Below are 24,611 nucleotides of genomic sequence, written 5' to 3' on the forward strand. Positions count from 1 at the left end.
GCTTTTCTGTTCATTTGATCATTTTCTTGTATTGGATAACTGATTAACTTATGAACAGTTACCAAAGGTCACGTCCATGGATAATTCTGCCAAAGAATCAAATCTCTGTTATCTACACTTTGAATATGATGCAAGGTGAATATCATATTTGCTGCGCCTCATTTATGTCAGAAACAGTTTTGAGGCCCAGGGAATACTCAAGTGATGATGTGGAGAAAGCAGCTCAGAGCTCTTGCCAAGTCTAATAGAGAATAATAAAATGCTCTTGGTATAGTTGTCATAATTTTTATTATGATACTGCAAATTAGTATACTTATATTTGTATCTTGAGGGAAAAATGCAGAGAATTTACTTTACTTTGAAATTTGGTTGGTTTGGATGAGGGTTTACTTTATTTTTTTCACAGCTTGGATCATACCAACAGTCACATTTCTTCATGACTACTGTTCCCATCCCTTAATGAGGCTCATGTTGCTAGTTACAATGGAATAATTAAGTTCTACTATTGGGTTTGGGCTGCTTCCACGATGCTTGTCTTTTAGTTGTAAATCTGAATGTTGGGCTAACTATCTACTGTCGTCCATTTTACCCTTTAGCCTATTTGTGAGGAATCAGCACTTTCTCTTCCAGTGCCCAGTGCACCTCAAATATATCTTAGAGTAGCATGGAGATTGAAGAGATACTTCAATTAGGTTTTACTCTAATCTGTTGGATTATCAGATAAATATATGTTTTGGAAATATAAATAGAACATAATTTTTAAAGGAAAAAATACCCTTTAAATCTTGCAGTTTTCTTTGGCAGAAAAACAGTATTAACATCTGGTTACCAAACTGTGGTACCCTTAAGAGAATTGGAGTTGGTCCAATTTCCAATAAAATACTAGATTAAGTGACTTCACTTGAGTTTTTATTATTTTAAAGTACATTTTTAAACCTCTGTTCTCCCTGTAATTTGCAGTTTGCATTTACTTGCAAGCAGTGATTTTAGTTTACATGATGAATCATTCTCTATACTAACATTTGTAGGATACCACAAAAAACATCATCAGAGCAAAAATGCCAGGTTACTAAAATGCAGCAGACAGGAAGGCACCATCTACTAATAGGGCAGCTCCATCCTTCAATACTTGTTAGAAGGGAGGGAACTGCTATCATTGGGCATTGATCTTATACCAGGAGCTTCACACATTTTATCTCTTTTAGATTTGCAAGAAGCCCCTATGGTAGGCTCATTCATTCCTCTCAATAATCTGATGAATCAAGGGCAGATATTATAATTTCTATTGGACTGGTTGGGAATAGTAGAGAGAAATCTGAGTTGCCTAAGGCCAAACTGCCAATCAGTGGAGCTGGGGGCAGACCTCAAATTCCTCATTTCCAGTCTATTCCTTCTACTGGGTCTCCTGACACTTTTTTTTTTTTTTTTTTTTTTTTTTTTTGTGAGAATGTGATGGAAATGTAAGAAACCTCAGTGGCTTGTTCTTCTAGTTCAGCCTCCCCACCAACATTTTCTTTTTTAACAACTGTAAACCTAGTACATGTATGTGTCTAATACCAAGATAAATACTGCCCCTTCCTGTAGGAATTCATAGTAGGTAAGGCAAAACAGCAGGCATAAAATAAATGCTAGAAGTAAAATTTTATAGGGGTTAATTTCCTAAGTCCTAGAGAGGTTATGATTCATTATGATTCGTGTAAACTTTTCCAGTGACATAGTGGAAGATCCAAGACAAGCACTCCTCTGTGAAAATAGTGATAATAGCACATCCTGCTTAGGTTTGTTGTGGGGATTAAATAGATTATCAGATAATCCATGTATAAAGCATTTAGAACAGTACCTGGAACAGAGTAGCTGATCAACAAATAGTAGTTTCAGTTTCATGCTTTTTCTGTTCCATAAAACTGCCTCTTCAGATTGAAATACTTGCATGCCAATGGACAGGAACAGTAGAAGAAAAAACATGCTTTTTTCTTATGGAAATTGATCCAGAAAATTATTATTCATCAGCATAAAGGATTGATTGTAAGAGACTGGATTTTGCACCCAACATAAGAATTACACAAACCAATCCTTTATTGGCATGTTCCTTATTCTTAATTCCTCTGACATGTTTTATATACTTAAATTCCTACATTTGTTGGTTTATTTTGGGATTTGTTTCACTGTCACATGTGTCAGAGCTTTGAGAAAGAGATGTTTTTGATTTTGTTATATTAGGCTGTGAGTTTTAATAGTTTCCAGCATTGTCCGTTGCCCTTATTATCCTGTATATTCTTGTTTAATTAAAACAAACAGACTAAACACAATTGCTTCTCTCTCCTATGAGTTAGACCTAAAATGTGCTCAGCTTGGAGTTTATTCACCTATATTAACAGTGGGGCTTTCAGTTCTTATCGGAAGTGCTATGCTAGTCAGGCTTCCTTCTTCTTTTTTGAGCTTTTTATTTTGAAATAATACTAGATTTACAGAAATGTTGCAAAACTAGAACAGAGATTTCCTGTATACCCTTCATCTGGCTTTCTTTAATGTTATTTTGAAGAAGCATAGTGTAATTAACACAGATGCAATATTATTGACTAAATTGTAGCCCATACAAATTTCTCTAGTTTTCCCATGGATGTCCTTGGTCTGTTCTAAGATGTAATCCAGGATCCCACATTGCATTTAATTGTCGTATCTCCTTTAATCGCTTCTGATACATGATTTTTTCAGTATTTTCTGTAACATTTCTTGTAGTGAAGGTCTGCTGTTGTTGAAGTCTTTCACATTAAAAAAATCTTGTTATTTTGTTTATTTCCGATTGTGATAAAATACGCATAACATAAAATTTACCATTGTAACCATTTTTAAGTGTGTAGTTCAGTAGTGTTAAGTGTATTCACATTGTTGTGCCACTAATCTCCACAACTCTTCATCTTGCAAAACTGAAACTTGGTACTCATTAAACAACTCTCCATTTCCCCCTCCCCTCAACTTCTGGCAACTACCATTCTACTTTCTGTCTTTATGAACTTGACTATTCTAGCTACCTCTTATAAGTGGAATTATACACTATTTGTCTTTTTTATGACTAGCTCATTTCACTTAGCATAATGTCCTCAAGGTTCATCTATGCTGTAGTGTGTGCCATATTTGCCTTTCTTTTGAAAACTGAATAATATTCCATTATATGCATATATCACATTTTGTTTATGCATTCTTCAATAGAAACTTGGGTTGCTTCCACCCTTTGATTATTGTGAATAAGGCTGCTTTGAACAAGGGTATTCAAATATATATCTGAGTCCCTGCTTCCAGTTATTTTGGGTATACACCCATAAGTAGAATTGCTGGGTCATACGATAACTCTATTTTTAATTTTCGAGGAACCATCACATGGTTCCCAAATCACCTTTTATATATCTGAAATTATATACATATTTTTTGCTTAGATGTTTGAAAGATATTTTCACTAGGTCTAGAGATTTCTTTCAGAAATGTAGAGATGTTGCTGTACCTACTTGTCTCATATTGTTTCTCGTTAGATGTTAGCTGTCATTTTTAGCTTTCTCTCTGTAAAATCTGTATTTTTTCTGGCTGCTTTTAAGATTTTTTCTTTATTAATGTATTTAAAAAATTGATTATGATGTGTCTTGGTATAGTTTTTATTAATTTTTATTTAAACAATAACAGTTTTTTATTAAACCTAGAACATTTTCAGGTCTTATTTTCTCAAATATATTTTTTTGCTCTCTCCTGTCTCTCTTCTCCTTTGGAGACTTCAATTACTTGTATATTCGGCTGCTTGAACGTGCTCACGGCTCGCTGGTTCTCTATTGAAACACTGTCTTGTTTTATTTTAAATTGTTTCAATTGGTATATCTTCAAATCTACTAATCTATTTTGGTTTCTAATTTGCTATTAATCCTATCCTCTCTGTTTTTTTTTTTTTTGGTGGGGGTGGGGGGATACAGTCTTGCTTTATTGACCATGGTGGAGTGCGGTGGCGGTCATAACTCATTGTAGCCCCAACCTCTGGGGTCAGGCGATCCTCCTGCCTCAGCCACCCTAGTATCTGGGAGGTTCATGCCACCATGCCCGGCTAATTGTTTTGTAGAGATGGGGTATCCCTATGTTGCCCAGGCTGGTCTCGAACTTCTGGCTCAAAGATCCTACCACCTTGGCCTCCCATAGTGCTGGGATTACAGGCATGAGACACTGTGCCCAGCTCTTCTAGTTTTTGGCTTTTTTTTTTTTTTTTTGAGACAGAGTCTTACTCTGTCGCCTAGACTGGAGTGCAGTGGTGTGATCTTGGCTCACTGCAATCTCTGCCTCCCAGGTCCAAGCTATTCTCATGACTCAGCCTCCCAAGTAGCTGAGATTACAGGTGTGTACCACCATGCCTGGCTAATTTTCTTGTATTTTTTAGTAGAGACAAAGTTTTGCCATGTTGACTAGGCTGGTATTGAACGCCTGGCCTTGAATAATCTGCCCACCTTGGCCTTCCCAAGGTTCTGGGATTGTGTGAGCCACCTCACCTGGCCCCCTCTGCATTTTTGAATGTGAGACATTGTGTTTTTAGATCTAGACTATTGCTTTGTGTCTTTTTGAAAAATATCTTCCAATCTTTCCTTACCATGCTCATGTTTTTTTCTAGCTTCTTGAACATATACAATGTTGTTATAATAACTCTTTTAGGAGACAATATCCTTGTCTACTAACCTATGTCATTTCTAGTTTCATTTTTATTGGTTTATTCTTCTCTTTATGGGCTTTATTTTCCTTATTTGCATGCCTGCCAGACATTGTGAATTGTACCTTGTTGGATGCTGAATATTCTTATGTATATGAAATATTTTTGAATTTTATTGTGGAGCTTTGTTGCTGTTAAGTTAGTTAGAAATGGTTTGATCCTTTTGAGACTTGCTTTTAATGTTTGTTAGATAGGACCAGAGTAGGCTTTGGTCTACGTTAATTTTGCGTCACTATTGAGGGAATACAGGGAAGTGTTTTCACTGGGAAGCAATATGGGTAGTGTAAAGACCACTTAAGCAGGAGCTCCCCAATCACTGATCTAGTTGTGGCTCTGTCATTTAACAGCTGCTTAACCTTGAGTTCATTTCTTCTCTTCTCTGACTCTGTTTCCTCATGGGAAAATAGAGACAAAGATTCAGACATCAAATTCTATAAGGTGATATACAAATATTATAAAGTAAGTTGAATATTAAGAAGAAAAAAAAAGGCACCAGAAGCGGTGGCTCATGCCTGTAATCTTAACTAGGGAGGCTGAGGTAGGAGGATTGCTTGAGCCCAGGAATTCCTGTATATTATGTCCTATGTATTACAAGGTTTTTTTTTTTTTTTTTTTTTAACTTTAGAATATATTATGTCCTAGTCCTATGTATTACTTGTTTTTTTTTTTACTTTAGAATATATTATGTCTTATGTATTACAAGATTTTTTTTTTTTACTTTAGAATATATTATGTCCTAGTCCTATGTATTACATGGTTTTTTCTGACTTTAGAATCTATTATGTCCTGTGTATTACATTTTTTTTAACTTGAGAATCTATTACGTCCTATGTATTACATGGGTTTTTGTTTTTACTTTAGAATTTATTATGTCCTATGTATGACAAGATTTTTTTCACTCTGGCTTGTGAGAAGACCATTACTGTTTCTGTGAGCTCTGAAGAGTGTTCTGCCTGCTTCTTTCTGGTGCTTCTTTCCTCAGCCTTGGGTCGTTTTCTCACCTGGATGTGCTGAATGGTTCTCAGCTGAAGACGTCAGGTGGGGGGACTCTCTGAGGATCTCTACAGTTTTCCCTTAGTGCAGCTGTCTCTATTCCAGTATTTTGCCTTGTGAACTCTAGGCACTCTGGCTTCTCTGAGCTCTCAACTCTGCCTTCCCAACTAAGACCAGTGGGCTCTTCTTTGCTTCCCCTTCCCAGAGCTGGAGCCTGAAAACTCTCTAGGCAGTGCACTTAGAGGTAGGGCTTACCCTTTTCTTCCCCCCTCTCAGAAATTATTGTCCTTTCTTGCCCTTTGTCCAATGTCTGAATATTTATTTTTTAAAATATTTTTCCTGAATTTTATAGTTGTTTAAGTTATTAGGTATGTTAATCTTGCCCTGTTACTCCGTCTTGGCCAGAAGCAGAATTTAAGTAAGTTATTTAATCTCCTTATGTTCAAGTTTACTCATCTATAAAATGAAGATAATACTCTGAGTTTGTGAAGATTGAATAAGATAATACACACAAAGCACTTAGTATAGTTCCTGGCACATGCTAAATGCTCAGTAAATGTTAGTTGCTCAATATATTTTTGGCACAAAAAAGAGGAGAGCATAGTTTACACCAGTCTGAGCAACTAGGATCAGGGGCCAATTTATTTCATTCTGACTTACTTTCTGTGGTTTATATTAGGGTCTCCAGGGAGACACAATCAATAGTAGATAGAAAGGTAGGTAGGTAGGTAGATAGATAAGAAGGGATTTATTAGGGGAATTGGCTCATGAGATTATGGGGGCCAAGAAGTCTCACGACAGGCAGTCTGCAAGCTGGAGACCCTGGGATGCTGGTGGTGTAGTTCAGTCCAAGTCTGAACCAGCCTTAGAACCAGGGCAGCCAATGGTGTAATAATACTCAGTCCAAGGCTAAAGGCCTGAGAACCTAAGGGGTATTGGTGTAAGTTCTGGAGTTCCAAGGCTGTAGAACCTAGAGTTCTGATGTCCTAGGACAGAAGGAAGGGACTATCCCAGTTCCTGGAGAGAAACAGAAAATCCTTTTCTTTCCCTTTTTGTTCTCTCCAGGTCTGCAGCCAATTGTATGGTTCACCTACATTGAGGGCAGATCTTCCCCACTCAGTCCACTGACTTACCTGCCAATATTCTCTGGAAACACCCTCACAGATACAGCCAGAAGTAATGCTTTACAGTTCTCTAGGTATTCCTTAATCTTGTCAAATTGACACCTAAAATTAGCCATCACAGCAGTATTAAAAAGCAAGACCTATTAGTGGAAATGTTTTTAACCCTTTCCTCCCCTCTCCTAATTATTTACTTTTACCAGGGCTAAAACATGAATCTTAATACTCTAAATCATGTATAAGGCAGTAATTTTCTCTAAAGCCATTTTGTTGTTGTTGTAAGTCAGAATAGTATAGTAATTAGGAGCACAGTCTGGATTGAAGTTCTTGCTTTCCTTTTTATTAATCTGCAGCAAAGTTATTGTCTTCCTAATCCTCAGTTTTACAAGTGAGATGCCACCACATACTTTATAGGGTTGTTCAGAGAATTAAATAAGTTAGTGCATATGAAGCCCTTCAGCACAGTGCCTGTCACATAGTTCAAGCATAATAAATGGTAGTAATTATTTTTACTTATATTAAAGTTTATTTCGGAGATGTAAAACTGAAATGACCCTAACTCCAACTTTCTAGGGTATGCTTTCCTTTCTTTTTTGTAGCCTCTTCTTTCTTCTTCTTCATCTTCTTTTATTATTTTTTTTATTTTAAGGAATTAGAGTCTTGAGTCTTGCTCTGTCATCCAGGCTGGAGTGCAGTGCCAGGATCATAGCTCACTGCAGCCTTGAAGTCTTGGGCTCAAGTGATCCTCTTGCCTCAGCCTGCCAAGTTCCTTAGATTACAGGCATGAGCTACTGTTCCTGGCACCTTTTCTTTTTAATATGCATTCGTGACCAGCCTGGCCAACATGGTGAAACCCCATCTCTACTAAAAAATACAAAAAAAAAAAAAAAATGAGCTGGGCATGGTGGCAGGCGCCTGCAATCCCAGGTACTCTGGAGGCTGAGGCAGGAGAATTGCTTGAACCTGCTAGGCGGAGGTTGCAGTGAGCCGAGATAGTGCGCACTGCACTCCAGCCTGGGTGACAGAGCGAGACTCCATCTCAAACAAACAAAATAATATTTATATATCACTTTACTTTATAGAATTTGATGTCTGAATCTTTGTCTCTATTTTCCAATGAGGAAACAGAGTCAGAGAAGAGAAGAGAAGCAATGAACTCAAGGATAAGCAGCTGGTAAATGACAGAGCCACAACTAGATCAGTGATTGGGGAACTCCTGTTTAAGTGTTCTTTACAGTACCCATATTGCTTCCCAGTGAAATATTTTATTTGTGTCTGCATTTACATACTGTTCACCAACAATGGACTTTATATTTTTTCAAGGCAAGGATAATGAGGAACCTTATCTTTGTATTTCACTTAGTGGCCAGCATTCAATATATAGGTATTATTTACATGATATCTATGAAAGGAAAAACATAATTTTTCTGTTACTGTTTACTTCCCCAAATTGAGGGTGATTATTAAGTAATTAATACATGTTTGTTTAAGATACTGTTAAATGACAATTCTTTCTTCAAAACGTAGATGTGTAAATTTACTCTTGAGAGATTGTAATTTTGAAAGCAAATGTCTTCTCTGTAAGTAAATTTACTGCATTTTCTTTTTGGTGTAAAGCTTTCCTAGAATCACATTAAATGGAATTGCTATTTGCCAATTTCAAGGAAGTTATAGTAATTCCTCTAGTAGATTCTATTTATAGATCAGATGTCTATGACTAAATATAGTTACTTACAGCTAAATCTGATCAAAGCAGTAAGCTCAAAATAACTTATATGGAATTTAAAGCAAAGAAGGGAGGCAGGATGTTTCAAATGATGGACATTTCCCTTTTTTTTTGTTTGAACAGTAGTCCTTATTTTGAAAATGGCTTTGTTCTTCCATGTTTGCTTTTAGAAGCAAAACAAAACAAAATACCTTAACCGTTATTTTATGGTTTTTCCTATACTATAGTATCCTTACAGGGAGATAACTTTCTTTGGGGCAGTGATTACTCACAGAGGATTACTGTCATTTTCAGAAGATAGTTTTGGTCACATCACTCTACAAACTTAGTATAGTTATTTTGTAGTATTCTTATATATGTTCTTAGCTAATGATTATAGTCTTCATAATTACCTACTAAATAAGCTTGTTTACAAAACCTATCACTGTAGATGATAAATCTACATTAAATGGTACTTACTCATAATTAAAATATCTAGTGAGTGCATATGTTGAACAGTGGTAGTTTTGAAGATGCAGTTGCAATCTGTAGATTCTGATCATCTTCACTATCTCTTCTCCAATAGATGAATTCTGCTAATAGCCCCTAGCATGGTAAGTGTTACTGTATAAGCTAAGCAGCCTAGCATATTCCCCTTGATTTGTTCATCTCTTAAAAAACATTGGATGCTTGTAAGAAATTAAACTTTTGTGTACCATATGAAGGGCCTCATAAAGTATCTGAAGGAGTAAAAATGAAAGCCAAACTCCAGGGTCTTTTTCTTTAACATTTGTAAAAACAGTAATAAAACCTTCCTATATTTTTATCTCTTCTCTATCTTGAACATCTGGCATAATACCTGGCGTGCTTGCTAAATATTTTTTATTTGAAAAATGAAAGGATCCAGTGAATAATGTGACAATATTTCCAAGGTATAAAGTTATCTTTAGGGGTGAGGTCACCAGTATCCATTGTTCTCTCATTCTCTCTTGTTGTTGCTCTTTTTGCTCCTCTAACCTGCTGTTATGGCCTTCTTTGCCCCTCATCCCTTTGCTATATATTAGAAGAAAAGAGGAGTTCAGCTAAATGCAGGCTTCAGCTAGAAACATATACTGTTCTGGAAGGGATTTAGTTAACCACATTTTACTGTTGGAGGCATTTCTAGGTTTGGAAATGATTTGTCCAAAGTCATTTGGTCAGTCAGTGTGTAGTTTATGGCCCCGTTCTCCTGACTTCGGTGTTTATTCCCCTATAGCACAAATATTGCTGCTTTCCCCCACATTAGATGTTTGCTAGCTGGGCCATGTTGGTGGAGTTAGGGGCCACTGAGATTAACTGAGAAGAAAGGAGAAGGAGAAGCTGACCATCAGCGTCTATGAGTCCCTGACCTGGCCCTTTAGTTGGGAACAGTTATTGTTACCCAGTGTGTAGAACAAAGAGCATAATCATGGAACAAAGAGACATCAGTGTCTTCTACTTCTTTCCTTCTAATTGAAAAAAAAAAGATAAACCATGAACAATAGGGAAGTGGGGAGGGAAAATGGCAGCTGGTGGAGGATTCAGGGAACATGGCTGGTACTGTAGGGTAAGAAAAACATTGCCATGTGGGTGAGTGAAATGCTGCAGTTTCAAAGCAGCAGTAATTTTACACTGAAAATTCTGTAATTATGAGCTTGGCTGTTTAATAAAAATATCCTGTAGTGAAATTACTACATATTTACTCTGTATTTGAAATGCAGCATATCTTAAATACATATGTCATCATGGGATTGGTACTACCTCTTAAATTTTTTTAAAGAGGAAATTAGATGTTTTTAGTAGTAGCTGTTCAGAAATTTTCCAACTGTGGATGATCAATTCAGAGTTGCCTGATTAAATCTATCATCTATAATTGTTGAAGGTTTCCTGTTTGCTGAACTCTCTTTTTTAATGGGGGGAGATGGTAGGGGGAAGCAGGGTCTTGTTCTGTTGTCCGGGCTGGAGTGCATGGGCACAATCACAGCACACTGCAGCCTCAAACTCTGGGATCAAGAAATCCTCCCACCTTAGCCTCCTGAATAGCTGAGACTACAGGCACACACCACCATGTCTGGCTAATTTAAAAAAAATTTTTTTTTGAGGCCGGGCGTGGTGGCTCTCACCTGTAATCCCAGCACTTTGGGAGGCTGAGGTGGGTGGGTCACGAGGTTGGGAGTTCAAGACCAGCCTGGCCAAGACGGTGAAACCCCGTCCCTACTAAAAATACAAAAATTAGCCAGGCATGGTGATGGGTGCCTGTAATCCCAGCTATTCAGGAGGCTGAGGCAGAGAATCGCTTGAACCCGGGAGGCGGAGGTTGCAGTGAGCTGAGAGAGCAGTGGCCTGAGGAACAGAGTGAGAGTCAGTCTCAAAAAAATTTTTTTTTTTTTTTTTTTGGTTAAGGTGGGGTTTTGCCATGTTGCCCAGTCTTGTCTGTTTTCTGAACTCTTTTTTTTTTTTTTTTTTTTGAGACAGGGTCTCACTCTGTTGCCCAGGCTGGAGTGCAGTGGTGCAATCTGGGCTTACTGCAACCTCTGCCTCCCTAGCTTAAGTGATCCTCCCACCTCAGCCTCCCCAATAGCTGGGACTATAGGCAAGTGCCACCAAGCCCAGCTAATTTTGTGTGTGTGTGTGTGTGTGTGTGTGTGTGTGCAACTGAGGTTTTACCATTTTGCCCAGGCTGATCCTGAGCTCAAGCGATCTGCCCGCCTCAGCCTCCCAAAGTGCTGAGACTACAGCCATAAGCCACCATGCCTAGCCAATCTGTTTTCTGAATTCTTGAAAGAAAATTTGTATGGAAACAAGTGGTTCTATTACTAACTCCTTACATGTGACCCCACTGTGAAAAAAACTGGTAGCAAATATAGTTAGGTTGAATCTGTACAGACACGCAAGCTACCTGTCCTGAGGTTGAAGTGTGTCCTGGGTTTCTAAGTGTTGGAACCTCATGACTTAGTATGTAGGAGCAACAGTTTCACTGCTTAATAATGGTTACTATGACCTTGAGTTAACTGTAGTGTCAGTGCTTCTCAAACTTTAAAGTGCACCTGAATCACCTGGGGATATTCTTTAAAAGTTGGATTCTGATTCATTAGGTCTGAGGCAAGGCCTGAGTTTCCACCTTCTAACAAACTCATGCACCGCTAATGCTGCCGGGCCAGGGACAGCACTGAAAAGCAAGGATTTATAGTGTTCCTTTGCTCTTACTCCCCCCTCTCTCTATAGTTCTCTCTTTCTCTGTGTTTCTTGAACCATGGGTGTCTCCATCTGTCTCTCTGTACTCCTCTCTTTCACTATTTCTGTCTTTACTTCTCTGTATCTTTGCTTTTCTTCTGAGATAAGTCTTAATTTTTTTTTTCAGGGAAGTCTTCAGATAAATATAGTATTATAAATATAGTGATACATGCAGATTGGTCTATGTTCAGTCATTGGTATTACAGCGAGTGTTCAGATAGATGGAGAATATGAGATTGGACAATATATAGAATAGTTTTTATGTAAAATGTTCATTTGCCTATGATAATGGGTATTATGTCACTTTAAAGAAATACAGTATGTAGGAATTTGGGGTTTAACTGAGGAGAATATAATGAAGGTGCTATTTACAGAGGTTTGGGCAGGGTTAAGGAAACTGACAGGATGGTAAGATATCTGGGACTAGCTCACCCACCAAGGAAGCGGTTACCACCTTCTCTAGGTCAGAAGGAGAAAGGAGGAAATAGTATGATTGAAGTCTAATGAGAGCTTGTTGAAGAAGGACTGTGATAGAAGCTGTAGCTTCAGAGGAATGAAGCCACTGAAATAATTGCAGTGAGGCAGGGAGGGAGCGAGGGGTATTGGGAAAGGGATGGGAAATAAATACTTTGATAGCTCTCTGTCCCATTGCATTCTTAACTCTTGCCAGTGCCTTCCACTGGCTAAGCCCAACCCAAAGCCACAGAGTGCAGTTGTCTGTACAGGTTAGCTTCCTGGTACACAGAGGAGGCGATAAGGCAGGGTTTGGATATAGAGGGTGGGATTTATGCAAAGAGCATATTCGGAACAGAAGGGATACATTTTAATTTACAGATAGGATTCAGTCTTAATGTAAAATGAAGCATATCTATGATTTCATCTCGTGTCTACTGTATATTCCTATTACTCTTATGTATATATTTTACACATTTATTCTGAAAGTTTTTTATAGATAGTAGTTTTCACCATGCTGTGTGAATCCTTCAAAGAAAGGGAGTTTCTTTAAATAAATGGTGACATCAAATTCAACTTGTTCTCTAGATTTTGTTTACTTCTGTAAACCTTTATTATATTTAAGGAAAGGAGATGAACTAGTTGGTAGTGTTGACATTTCTTTGTAAGCTGATGAAAGATATTTTAAATGAAGCATGAATCTTTGAGGAACCTGCCAGTTCATTTTAAAAACATGACCAGTGCTCTGAAGTATGTGGATTGTATGAAGAAAAGAGTCTTTCTATTTTAACACCAGTCTTTTCTTTTGAATGATCTGTTACTAATCTAATTATAATACTTGTTATGATGACTGATCTTTCAGTGGATAACCTTTCTCAAAGATTTCTGTAGTTGACACACATTAGTGATATAACAGGGAGACTATAGTCAATAATGATTTACCAGCATCATTTATTGATGAGACTGCCCTTTCCCCCAGTGTATGTTCTTGGCACCTTTGTTGAAAATGAGTTCACTGTAGATATATGGATTTGTTTCTGGGTTCTCTATTCTGTTCCATTGGTCTGTGTGTCTGTATGCTAGTACCATGCTGTTTTGGTTGCTATAGCTCTATAGTATAATTTGAAGTCTGGTATGTGATTCCTTCAGTTTTGTTCTTTTTGCTCAGGATAGCTTCAGCTATTCTGGGCCTTTTCTGAGTCCATATAAATTTTAGGATTGTTTTTTCTACTTCTATGAAGAATGCCATTGGCATTTTGATAGGGATTGCATCGAATCTGTAGATTCCTTTGGGCACTGTGGACATTTTAACAATATTGATTCTTATAATCCATGAACATGGAATATTTTTCCATGTTTTGATGTCGTCTTCAATTTCTTTCATCAGTGTTTTATAGTTTCCATTGTAGAGATCTTTGACTTCTTTGGGTAATTCCTAGGTATTTAATTTTATTTGTGCCTATTGTAAATGAGATTACTTTTTTGATTTCTTTTTCAGATTGCTTGCTGTTGGCATATAGAAATGCTACTGATTTTTGTATGTTGACTTTGTATCCTGTACTTTACTGAATTTGTTTATCAGTTCTAATAGTCCTTTGGTGGAGTCTTTAGGTTTTTCCAAACATAAGATCATGTCATCTGCAAACAAGGCTAATTTGTCTTTTTCTGTTTTAGATGGATACCCTTTATTTCTTTCTCTTGTTTGATTGCTCTGGCTAGGACTTCTAGTACTATGTTGAATAACAGTGGTAAAAGTGGGCAACCTTGTCATATTCTACATCTTAGAGGAAAGGCTTTCAGTTTTTCTCCATTCAGTATGATACTAGTTGTGGGTCTGTCATATATGGCTTTTATTATGTTGAGGCATGTTCCTTCTATACCGAGTTTTTTGAGGGTTTTTATCATGAAGGGACGTTGAACTTTATCAAATGCTTTTCCAGCATCAATTGAAATGATCGTATGTGTTTTGGCCTTCATTCTGTTAATATGATGTATCACATTGATTGACTTCTGGGTTAAATCCCACTTGGTCATGGTGATTTTTTTAATGTATTGTTGAATCCAGTATGTAATGTATAGTTGAATCCAATATGCTAGTATTTTGTTGAGGATTTTTGCATCAATATTTATCAGAGATATTGGCCTGTAGTTTTCTTTTTTTGATGTGTCTTTGGTTTTGGAATCAGGGTAATACTGGCCTCATGAAATGAGTTTGGATGTATTCTCTCCTTCTCTATTTTTAGGAACAGTTTGAGTAGATTTGGTATTAGTTCTTGTTTAAATGTTTGTTAGAATTAAGCAGTGAAGACATCAAGTGCCGGGCCTTTCTTTAATGGGAGGCTTTTTATTACAGCTTTAATTTTATTACTTGTTATTGGTCTGTTCAGGTTTTGAATTTCTTCAGTGGCTTAATTTTGGTAGGCTGTAGAGGTCTAGGAATTTCCATTTCTTCTGGATTTTCCTATTTATTGGCATATAGTTGTTCATTGTAGCCTCTAATGATCCTTTGAATTTCTGTGATATTGGTTGTAATATCTCCTTTTTCATTTCAGATTTTATTTAGTTGAGTCTTCTGTTTTTTTTCTTAGCTGGCTAAAGGTTTGTCAATTTAGTTTATCTTTTCAAAAACCCAACTTTTTGTTTCATTGTATTTTTTTTTCATTTTAAATTCATTTATTTCTGCTCTGATCTTCATTATTTCTTCTATTAATTTTGGGTTCAGTTTGCACTTGCTTTTTTAGTTATTTAAGATGCATCATTAGGTTATTTATTCGAAGTTTTTCTTCTTTTTGATGTTGGCACTTATAGTCATAAATTTCCCTTAGTACTGCTTTTGCCATATCCCATAAGTTTTGATATGTTTGCATTATCATTTGCATCAAGAAAATTTTCATTTTCCTTCTTAATTTCTTCATTGACCAATTGGTCATTCAGGAGCATATTGTTTAATTTTCATGTGTTTGTATAGTTTCTAAAGTTACTCTTGTTGATTTCTAGTTTTATTCCATTGTGGTCAGGGAAGATACTTGATATTATTTCAAATTTTTGAATTTTCTTAAGACTTCTTTTGTGACCTAACATATGGTCTATCCCTGAGAATGACCTATGGGCTGAGGAGAAGAATTTGTACACTGTAGCTGTGGAATGAAATGTTCTGTAAATATCTATTATATCTATTTGTTCTATAGGGCAGATTAGGTCCAATGTTTCTTTGTTGATTTTTTTGTCTGGGAGATCTGTCCACTGCTCAAAGTGGGATGTTGAAGTCACCAGCTATGATTGTATTGGGGTCTCTCTCATTAGCTCTAATAACATTTGCTTTTTGTATCTTGGTGCTTTGGTGTTGGGTGCATATATATTTACACTTGTTATATCCTCTTGCTGAAATGGCCCCTTTGCCATTAGATAATGACCTTCTTTACCTCTTCTTACAGTTTTTGTATTGAAATCTATTTTGTCTGATATAAAGGTAGCTCACCCTGGTCTTTTTTATGTTCGCATGGAATGTCTTTTTCCATCTCTTTATTTTCAGTCTGTGTGTATCTTTATAGGTGAATTGTGTTTCTTGTAGGCAACAGATCATTGCATCTTCTTTTACTCATCCATTCAGCTTCTCTATGTCTTTTGATTGGAGAGTGTAGTTCATTTATTTTTTTATTTTTTTTATTTTTTAATTTATTTATTATTATTATACTTTAAGTTGTAGGGTACATGTGCATAACGTGCAGGTTTGTTACATATGTATACTTGTGCCATGTTGGTGTGCTGCACCCATCAACTCGTCATTTACATCAGGTATAACTCCCGATGCAATCCCTCCCCCCTCCCCCCTCCCCATGATAGGCCCCGGTGTGTGATGTTCCCCTTCCTGAGTCCAACTGATCTCATTGTTCAGTTCCCACCTATGAGTGAGAACATGCAGTGTTTGGTTTTCTGTTCTTGTGATAGTTTGCTAAGAATGATGGTTTCCAGCTGCATCCATGTCCCTACAAAGGACGCAAACTCATCCTTTTTGATGGCTGCATAGTATTCCATGGTGTATATGTGCCACATTTTCTTAATCCAATCTGTCACTGATGGACCTTTGGGTTGATTCCAAGTCTTTGCTATTGTGAATAGTGCTGCAATAAACATACGTGTGCATGTATCTTTATAGCAGCATGATTTATAATCCTTTGGGTATATACCCAGTAATGGGATGGCTGGGTCATACGGTACATCTAGTTCTAGATCCTTGAGGAATCACCATACTGTTTTCCATAATGGTTGAACTAGTTTACAATCCCACCAACAGTGTAAAAGTGTTCCTATTTCTCCACATCCTCTCCAGCACCTGTTGTTTCCTGACTTTTTAATGATCGCCATTCTAACTGGTGTGAGATGGTATCTCATTGTGGTTTAGATTTGCATTTCTCTGATGGCCAGTGATGATGAGCATTTTTTCATGTGTCTGTTGGCTGTATGAATGTCTTCTTTGGAGAAATGTCTGTTCATATCCTTTGCCCACTTTTTGATGGGGTTGTTTGTTTTTTTCTTGTAAATTTGTTTGAGTTCTTTGTAGGTTCTGGATATTAGCCCTTTGTCAGATGAGTAGATTGCAAAAATTTTCTCCCATTCTGTAGGTTGCCTGTTCACTCTGATGGTAGTTTCTTTTGCTGTGCAGAAGCTCTTTAGTTTAATGAGATCCCATTTGTCAATTTTGGCTTTTGCTGCCGTTGCTTTTGGTGTTTTAGACATGAAGTCTTTGCCCATGCCTATGGCCTGAATGGTACTACCTAGGTTTTCCTCTAGGATTTTTATGGTATTAGGTCTAACATTTAAGTCTCTAATCCATCTTGAATTAATTTTCGTATAAGGAGTAAGGAAAGGATCCAGTTTCAGCTTTCTACTTATGGCTAGCCAATTTTCCCAGCACCATTTATTAAATAGGGAATCCTTTCCCCATTTCTTGTTTCTCTCAGGTTTGTCAAAGATCAGATGGCTGTAGATGTGTGGTATTATTTCTGAGGACTCTGTTCTGTTCCATTGGTCTATATCTCTGTTTTGGTACCAGTACCATGCTGTTTTGGTTACTGTAGCCTTGTAGTATAGTTTGAAGTCAGGTAGCGTGTTGCCTCCAGCTCTGTTCTTTTGACTTAGGATTGTCTTGGAGATGCGGGCTCTTTTTTGGTTCCATATGAACTTTAAAGCAGTTTTTTCCAATTCTGTGAAGAAACTCATTGGTAGCTTGATGGGGATGGCATTGAATCTATAAATTACCTTGGGCAGTATGGCCATTTTCACGATATTGATTCTTCTTACCCATGAGCATGGTATGTTCTTCCATTTGTTTGTGTCCTCTTTTATTTCACTGAACAGTGGTTTGTAGTTCTCCTTGAAGAGGTCCTTTACATCCCTTGTAAGTTGGATTCCTAGGTATTTTATTCTCTTAAAGCAATTGTGAATGGAAGTTCATTCCTGATTTGGCTCTCTGTTTGTCTGTTACTGGTGTATAAGAATGCTTGTGATTTTTGCACATTAATTTTGTATCCTGAGACTTTGCTGAAGTTGCTTATCAGCTTAAGGAGATTTTGGGCTGAGACGATGGGGTTTTCTAAATATACAATCATGTCATCTGCAAACAGGGACAGTTTGACTTCTTCTTTTCCTAACTGAATACCCTTGATTTCTTTCTCTTGCCTGATTGCCCTAGCCAGAACTTCCAACACTATGTTGAATAGGAGTGGTGAGAGAGGGCATCCCTGTCTTGTGCCAGTTTTCTAAGGGAATTTTTCCAGTTTTTGCCCATTCAGTATGATATTGGCTGTGGGTTTGTCATAAATAGCTCTTATTATTTTGAGGTACGTTCCATCAATACCGAATTTATTGAGCGTTTTTAGCATGAAGGGCTGTTGAATTTTGTCAAAAGCCTTTTCTGCATCTATTGAGATAATCATGTGGTTCTTGTCTTTGGTTCTGTTTATATGCTGGATTATGTTTATTGATTTGCGAATGTTGAACCAGCCTTGCATCCCAGGGATGAAGCCCACTTGATCACGGTGGATAAGCTTTTTGATGTGTTGCTGAATCCGGTTTGCCAGTATTTTATTGAGGATTTTTGCATCGATGTTCATCAGGGATATTGTTCTAAAATTCTCTTTTTTTGTTGTGTCTCTGCCAGGCTTTGGTATCAGGATGATGTTGGCCTCATAAAATGAGTTAGGGAGGATTCCCTCTTTTTCTGTTGATTGGAATAGTTTCAGAAGGAATGGTACCAGCTCCTCCTTGTACCTCTGGTAGAATTCAGCTGTGAATCCATCTGGTCCTGGACTTTTTTTGGTTGGTAGGCTATTAATTATTGCCTCAATTTCAGAGCTTGCTATTGGTCTATTCAGGGATTCAACTTCTTCCTGGTTTAGTCTTGGAAGAGTTTAAGTGTCCAGGAAATTATCCATTTCTTCTAGATTTTCCAGTTTATTTGCGTAGAGGTGTTTATAGTATTCTCTGATGGTAGTTTGTATTTCTGTGGGGTCGGTGGTGATATCCCCTTTATCATTTTTAATTGCGTCGATTTGATTCTTCTCTCTTTTCTTCTTTATTAGTCTTGCTAGTGGTCTGTCAATTTTGTTGATCTTTTCAAAAAACCAACTCCTGGATTCATTGATTTTTTGGAGAGTTTTTTGTGTCTCTATCTCCTTCAGTTCTGCTCTGATCTTAGTTATTTCTTGCCTTCTGCTAGCTTTCGAATGTGTTTGCTCTTGCTTCTCTAGTTCTTTTAATTGCGATGTTAGAGTGTCAATTTTAGATCTTTCCTGCTTTCTCTTGTGGGCATTTAGTGCTATAAATTTCCCTCTACACACTGCTTTAAATGTGTCCCAGAGATTCTGGTATGTTGTATCTTTGTTCTCATTGGTTTCAAAGAACATCTTTATTTCTGCCTTCATTTCGTTATGTACCCAGTAGTCATTCAGGAGCAGGTTGTTCAGTTTCCATGTAGTTGAGCGGTTTTGATTGAGTTTCTTAGTCCTGAGTTCTAGTTTGATTGCACTGTGGTGTGAGAGACAGTTTGTTATAATTTCTGTTCTTGTACATTTGCTGAGGAGTGCTTTACTTCCAATTACGTGGTCGATTTTGGAGTAAGTACGATGTGGTGCTGAGAAGAATGTATATTCTGTTGATTTGGGGTGGAGAGTTCTATAGATGTCTATTAGGTCTGCTTGCTGCAGAGATGAGTTCAATTCCTGGATATCCTTGTTAACTTTCTGTCTTGTTGATCTGTCTAATGTTGACAGTGGAGTGTTGAAGTCTCCCATTATTATTGTATGGGAGTCTAAGTCTCTTTGTAAGTCTCTAAGGACTTGCTTTATGAATCTGGGTGCTCCTGTATTGGGTGCATATATATTTAGGATAGTTAGCTCTTCCTGTTGAATTGATCCCTTTACCATTATGTAATGGCCTTCTTTGTCTCTTTTGATCTTTGATGGTTTAAAGTCTGTTTTATCAGAGACTAGTATTGCAACCCCCGCTTTTTTTTGTTCTCCATTTGCTTGGTACATCTTCCTCTATCCCTTTATTTTGAGCCTATGTATGTCTCTGCGTGTGAGATGGGTCTCCTGAATACAGCAGACTGATGGGTCTTGACTCTTTATCCAGTTTGCCAGTCTGTGTCTTTTAATTGGAGCATTTAGTCCATTTACATTTAAGGTTAAGATTGTTATGTGTGAACTTGATCCTGCCATTATGATATTAACTGGTTATTTTGCTCGTTAGTTGATGCAGTTTCTTCCTAGCCTCGATGGTCTTTACATTTTGGCATGTTTTTGCAATGGCTGGTACCGGTTGTTCCTTTCCATGTTTAGTGCTTCCTTCAGGGTCTCTTGTAAGGCAGGCCTAGTGGTGACAAAATCTCTAAGCATTTGCTTATCTGTAAAGGATTTTATTTCTCCTTCACTTATGAAACTTAGTTTGGCTGGATATGAAATTCTGGGTTTAAAATTCTTTTCTTTAAGAATGTTGAATATTGGCCCCCACTCTCTTCTGGCTTGGAGAGTTTCTGCCGAGAGATCTGCTGTTAGTCTGATGGGCTTCCCTTTGTGGGTAACCCGACCTTTCTCTCTGGCTGCCCTTAAGATTTTTTCCTTCATTTCAACTTTGGTGAATCTGGCAATTATGTGTCTTGGAGTTGCTCTTCTCGAGGAGTATCTTTGTGGCGTTCTCTGTATTTCCTGGATTTGAATGTTGGCCTGCCCTACTAGGTTGGGGAAGTTCTCCTGGATGATATCCTGAAGAGCGTTTTCCAACTTGGTTCCATTTTCCCCCTCACTTTCAGGCACCCCAATCAGACGTAGATTTGGTCTTTTTACATAATCCCATACTTCTTGCAGGCTTTGTTCATTTCTTTTTCTTCTTTTTTCTTTTGGTTTCTCTTCTCGCTTCATTTCATTCATTTGATCCTCAATCGCAGATACTCTTTCTTCCAGTTGATCGAGTCGGTTACTGAAGCTTGTGCATTTGTCACGTATTTCTCGTGTCATGGTTTTCATCTCTTTCATTTCGTTTAGGACCTTCTCTGCATTAATTACTCTAGCCATCAATTCTTCCACTTTTTTTTCAAGATTTTTAGTTTCTTTGCGCTGGGTACGTAATTCCTCCTTTAGCTCTGAGAAATTTGATGGACTGAAGCCTTCTTCTCTCATCTCGTCAAAGTCGTTCTCCGTCCAGCTTTGATCCGTTGCTGGCGATGAGCTGCGCTCCTTTGCCGGGGGAGATGCGCTCTTATTTTTTGAATTTCCAGCTTTTCTGCCCTGCTTTTTCCCCATCTTTGTGGTTTTATCTGCCTCTGGTCTTTGATGATGGTGATGTACTGATGGGGTTTTGGTGTAGGTGTCCTTCCTCTTTGATAGTTTTCCTTCTAACAGTCAGGACCCTCAGCTGTAGGTCTGTTGGAGATTGCTTGAGGTCCACTCCAGACCCTGTTTGCCTGGGTGTCAGCAGCAGAGGCTGCAGAAGATAGAATATTTCTGAACAGCGAGTGTACCTGTCTGATTCTTGCTTTGGAAGCTTCCTCTCAGGGGTGTACTCCACCCTGTGAGGTGTGGGGTGTCAGACTGCCCCTAGTGGGGGATGTCTCCCAGTTAGGCTACTCAGGGGTCAGGGACCCACTTGAGCAGGGAGTCTGTCCCTTCTCAGATCTCAACCTCCGTGTTGGGAGATCCACTGCTCTCTTCAAAGCTGTCAGACAGAGTCGTTTGTGTCTGCAGAGGTTTCGGCTGTGTTTGTTATTGCCCTGTCCCCAGAGGTGGAGTCTACAGAGACAGGCAGGTTTCCTTGAGCTGCTGTGAGCTCCACCCAGTTCGAGCTTCCCAGCAGCTTTGTTTACCTACTTAAGCCTCAGCAATGGCAGGCGCCCCTCCCCCAGCCTCGCTGCTGCCTTGCCGGTAGATGACAGACTGCTGTGCTAGCAATGAGGGAGGCTCCGTGGGTGTGGGACCCTCCCGGCCAGGTGTGGGATATGATCTCCTGGTGTGCCTGTTTGCTTAAAGCGCAGCATTGGGGTGGGAGTTACCCGATTTTCCAGGTGTTGTGTGTCTCAGTTCCCCTGGCTAGGAAAAGGGATTCCCTTCCCCCTTGCGCTTCCCAGGTGAGGCAATGCCTCGCCCTGCTTCAGCTCTGGCTGGTCGGGCTGCAGCAGCTGACCAGCACGGATCGTCTGGCACTCCCCAGTGAGATGAACCCAGTACCTCAGTTGAAAATGCAGAAATCGGACGGGCGCGGTGGCTCAAGCCTGTAATCCCAGCACTTTGGGAGGCCGAGACGGTTGGATCACGAGGTCAGGAGATCGAGACCATCCTGGCGAACACGGTGAAACCCCGTCTCTACTAAAAAATACAAAAAAATAGCCGGGCGAAATGGCGGGCGCCTGTAGTCCCAGCTACTCGGGAGGCTGAGGCAGGAGAATGGCGGGAACCCCGGAGGCGGAGCTTGCAGTGAGCAGAGATCCGGCCACTGCACTCCAGCCCGGGCAACACAGCGAGACTCCGTCTCAAAAAAAAAAAAAAAAAAGAAAATGCAGAAATCACCGGTCTTCTGTGTCGCTCGCGCTGGGAGTTGGAGACTGGAGCTGTTCCTATTTGGCCATCTTGCTCCGCCCCCCTAACTTTGTTATTAAACAATCTCCCTGAAAGCAAGAATAGAGCATTTTTTGGTTGCACTAATATGCATTTGTTACAACCATCCACAGCATCGACCCTTCACACTGGCTGATCACCAAGAAAATATCCAAGGAAAAGGAAGTGCAACTGAACGTTAGATCCAAATAGCACAATCTCTCAGCTCACTAGAGCAGAATCTGTCTCTAATACACTGGTCACAGGCTCTATTACTAGCTCTTTTTATCCATCTCGAGGTAGAAAAGCCATAATTTAAACTGACAGCATTACTTGTCATGAAGTCTGTGGGTTTACAATTTCTAAATGTCAGTTTGAACTTCTGACTAGTTCCTTAGAGCACTACAGTTTGTTTCTAAACGAGGCAACATGTCAGCTCTGCGTACATAAAAGCAGTTAATCAGCAATTTGCAGTGCAACACAAGAGGAATCAGCTAATAGTCCCACAAAGCACCTTCAATTAGGAAAGAAAGCCTTGTCCTAAGCCAGTAATACCCTCATATATCACAAAATTCATTCTTCTACTTAGTAAACATTTCATGCCAAGGAACTTACTATTTTGAAGCAATTGTCTGCATTCAGCCTGAGGTACCCATGTGTCCACTGGTCTATAATGGAGGAGCTACAGGCAGTGGGTGAATGAGGACCACTATGATTCCTGACCCTCCTCACTTGCGGCTTTCATTCAGTTTCCAATGGGTTCTTACTCCTTGCTCTGTCCTTCTTTACTATCCTGCTCCTCCCTTTTCTACATAACCTTCACATCTCCTGTCTTCAGTTAAGTAATATGGGGATGGGCTCTTACCTATGAAGTACTTTGGTTCCCTTATTTCTCTAGAAAATTACTGAACTGAATAACAAAATCAATTCCTAAGATATTACTAGTAAAAAGTCTTAAAATGAGATTATGTCATTAATAAGAATACTCCACTATAAGAGTAAAAATAGTTTGGCATAATTTTTAACTATCAATACGCTTAAGTTTATGAACTGAATTCTAGAATATGGGTTGGAATAACTAAAATTAAATAGCAAATAAAGAAAAGAAGTATGAAAAACTTTTTAAGAAAACCTCTTCCATTACCCCTAGTGGCTATCTACCTTAGGTATCATATAAGAATCACATCAGAAGAAAAAATGCTTTGTTGACTATAGTCGTGTATCTCAGCCATTTACACAACCTTTGTCTGTGATAGCCTCTCAAATCAAATTTTAAATTGATCAAGCAAATTGGTTTAGTGATTGGGTCAAGGAAAAGAGCTACCCAACTTAATCTAATAATCCACTTAGCCCAAATCCAATAATCCATTTTCTTCATATGAGACATATTTTATTGAAGTTAGAGAATAAATACCTCTGTACATGCTTCAGAGTTTTTCTTCACATCAAAGACATTTGGAAGAAAAGAAAAATCCTTTCTGGATTCAGTGGCATTCACCTGTTGTCAAGTAACAAGTAGTAAGTATATGGATATTTATCAAGAAACATAACCTGGCTCATGGTAAGTCCAAGCACCATCTGCCAAATGTCAAGCAGGTGCATGTTGGTAACAAGAGAAGCGGTGTTTATAGATCACAATAGGCTACCCTAGTGGGCACTGATCAACACAAGGAAATTCTGAGACACAGGAAAGACCTCTTAACAAAGTCAGGATTAGATAACTCTTCACAATACCATTTGGCCTGGGGATGTGAGAGTGGCAGGGTCAGGGCACAGGGCTCAGACAGCTCCATTCCAAACAATATACATGACATTAAAGAAATACCATACACCTTGAGATAATCTACTTTAAACCTTCCCTACCCCACCCCACCCCACCCCACCCCGCCACACCTCTAATTAACAGAAGAGAAAATCAAGGCCCAGGCGTCATTTATCCAAGAAGACATGGAGCTTGCAGAGTCAGGTCTCATTCTAAAATATCTGAGTACTAAACCAAAGCATTTACCTCTCTTCTTTCCCTCTCCCCTCTCTTCTCCTCCTTCTCTCTCTCTCCCTCCTTTTGTCTTTATCATCATCATCATCTTGAAGCAGCCAAGATCTTTCTTCAAACAGAATCTCAACCAGAATTCCAACATAAAAAAAACAGATTAAAAAGGGCCTGCTTAGATGCAAACAGAGAAGAGAGGCAGAGCACAGTGCTAGAATCCTGCTCACTTAACTAAGGCTGCAGCTTCCTCTGGGATCCTGGGTAGAACACTGTGAAC

The 24,611-nt window shown here is 38.6% G+C and overlaps 1 protein-coding gene and 1 long non-coding RNA gene across 6 annotated transcripts in view; both read left to right on the plus strand.

Moving 5' to 3' along the window:
- Positions 1-24,611, plus strand: part of TTC28 (tetratricopeptide repeat domain 28) — a 718,240-nt gene that overhangs the window by 304,552 nt on the left and 389,077 nt on the right. The gene's annotated exons all lie outside the window — the stretch shown is intronic.
- Positions 1,415-23,428, plus strand: LOC144331864 (uncharacterized). Its single transcript, XR_013399430.1, has 2 exons — positions 1,415-4,027; positions 22,191-23,428. It is a non-coding gene; the product is annotated as an uncharacterized LOC144331864 (long non-coding RNA).

Source organism: Macaca mulatta, chromosome 10 (assembly GCF_049350105.2).
Source record: "Macaca mulatta isolate MMU2019108-1 chromosome 10, T2T-MMU8v2.0, whole genome shotgun sequence".
NCBI lineage: Eukaryota > Metazoa > Chordata > Mammalia > Primates > Cercopithecidae > Macaca > Macaca mulatta.